The 2380-nt window shown below is 40.5% G+C and overlaps 1 pseudogene; it reads right to left on the bottom strand.

The window, feature by feature from the left end:
* Positions 1–691: 691 nt before the first annotated feature.
* LOC131279872 (pre-mRNA-splicing regulator WTAP pseudogene) lies at positions 692–2047 on the bottom strand (annotated as a pseudogene).
* Positions 2048–2380: the final 333 nt, after the last annotated feature.

Genomic DNA, 2380 nt, shown 5'->3' on the forward strand with positions numbered 1-2380 from the left:
CTGATAAGGATAGAAGCGGTCGCAGAAGAACACACAGCGAATGGACACAGAGAGCAGACAACTGGGGAGGGGGAGAGAAATAAATAAAAAATAAATCTTAAAAAAAAAAAAACCAAGAAAATATACATACAAAGTTTTTAAACATTCAGTTACCTACAGAGAAAATGCACATGTGTATGGTGGAAAAAACTGTATCTACCATTGAAACTACTATAGGACTCTTATCAAAAAGCCCAGGTTTTAGTGATAAAACTACCATACTGGGCAAACTTGGAAGTCATAAACCCACATCTACTATAACAAATCCAAATGTTACATGAGTGTAATAACAGTATGAGTAAGAATGCCCTTATAGAGCACGGGTTCTAAATATACATAGATTTATACAGACATCATGGTGTTACACTTTAGGGAAAGAACTCCATTTACAAACTCACATTAACTCATACATAAAAATTACATGACCTTACACAAAATTCAAAGTAACTGTTACAAGTTCCAAAACGGCAGAGGTATTGAAACAAAAACACAAACAAAAAAGGAAAAACAAGAAAAGAAGAAAAAAAAGAGGGAAAACACACAGAAGGCAAACTGTGACAAAAAGTATGTGTTAATTTTCTGAACAGTATCCTTTCCCAAATTAAATGACACTGTGTAAAAATTTGCTGGAAAAATATTACAAAACTGAACCTCATACATTTACATTTGAGTCCAAGTCATGAACATGGTGGGAACCCATAATTCGGTTACCTTTCCCATTCTCTGCTTTCTCCTCTTGCTTGGTGTCTGTGTCATTTGAGAGGTGTGTGAGCAATTTTCACTGCCCATGGGAGAGTCTACACTTTCATATCTGCGCTGAGTTGGCTTATGTTACTACTACCTCCTCTGCCAGTTCTCTCTTCAGAGCTGTTGGAAACCTCATTACCTTGTCCTGGAGAAGAAATAGTGTCATCTTCAGTTATGTTTCCCTCCCTATGAAATCTAGACTTGACGTCCTCTGATGGGAGGAGTTGCCATTACCTGGTCCATTAGCCAGACAGCTGCAGTCTTTATTTGTGGCTCTGCCTGTTCTACAGGTTCAGGTGTAGTCCTGCTGGTACTTGGGGCTGAGGCTTGTGACTGCTATTGTTGGTACTGAGCCAACTGCTGGTGCATTTCCTTTAGTTGCTGCTGAAGAACTTGAATGGTACTCTGCATGCCCTCTACTTCTTCAGATTGAATGATGAAGTCATTGAGTTCATCCTGAATACTTTTAAGCCCCTCACTATATTTCTTCTGTGAATTCAACTCTGCTTCAAGTTGTACAATATGTCCCTGGGACAGCTGCCTTCCAAGTTCTTGATTCTCCTGGACAAGCATGTGATACTTTGCCATGAACTTTTTGCCTACTTGACTATCAGGCATAAACTTCCACGCACTCAGTTCATTTGGGGCTTATTCCAGTTTGTCGTTGGTCTGTTCCAGTTCACCTTTCACTTTTAAGAAGATCAAGTTGATCACTGGATCTACCATTGCTGATCTCGGTTGGGCAACACTGGTCTGCTGGACTTGCTTCAGGTCCTGGATTTGAGTAGTACATTCTTGCATCTCTTGCTCCTTGTTTGCTAGCCTCATTGCAATGATGTTTTCCCTGGGTGCAGACTCTAGCTGTTGTTGCTTTAATTTTTCTTCAGATTCCCTTAAGCCGGTTCATCATGAGAGTTAAGATCTGTGTACTTGCTCTCCAAAGCTTACACATATGCTGTTTATTGTTTCCAACTTAGAGTTAACTTATTTCGTGCTGTAACTTTGAAGTCTGTTTCACTCAGTCGAACCTTTCTTAGGAAGAGGTTCTTCTTGAATCCTTTCTAGGCCGAGGCCACATTAGCATTGTCAAGTCACATAGGCTGAGGCCTTGCCCTCCACCCATGGCCTGTTAAGCCCAGCTCGCCACCCCTGACGTTGCTGCTCCTCCCAGCTTCATTTTTAAAAGTTTGATTTAGCAAGCAACTCTTCAGGAGTGCATCAATGCATGTTAAAAAGTTAAAACTTTACCATTTGGATCCATGGTTCTTAGAATTTAGAGAACATAAGAATTCCCTGTGGAAGCTGTTAAAAGTGCAGAGTCTTAGGCCCCAGTCCCAAAGTTTCTGTTTCAGTAGGTCTGGTTCAGTGAGCTGCATTTTTAACAAGCACTATGCATAACTCTGATATAGGAAGTCCATACACCACTGAAAACACAGCTGTCGGGAAAAAACTACTGAAGGGTCTTAAGCAAGTACTTGGCATTTTGACAAAATCTGATATATACATTTTAATAGATTTTGCTGCCAATGAACTGGAGGAAAGACCAGTTTGGAGGCTACTGCAGTAGCCCAAGAAAGCAATGATGGGTAGGAAG

Source organism: Dasypus novemcinctus, chromosome 9, assembly GCF_030445035.2.
Source record: "Dasypus novemcinctus isolate mDasNov1 chromosome 9, mDasNov1.1.hap2, whole genome shotgun sequence".
In the NCBI taxonomy this organism is placed as follows: Eukaryota; Metazoa; Chordata; class Mammalia; order Cingulata; family Dasypodidae; genus Dasypus; species Dasypus novemcinctus.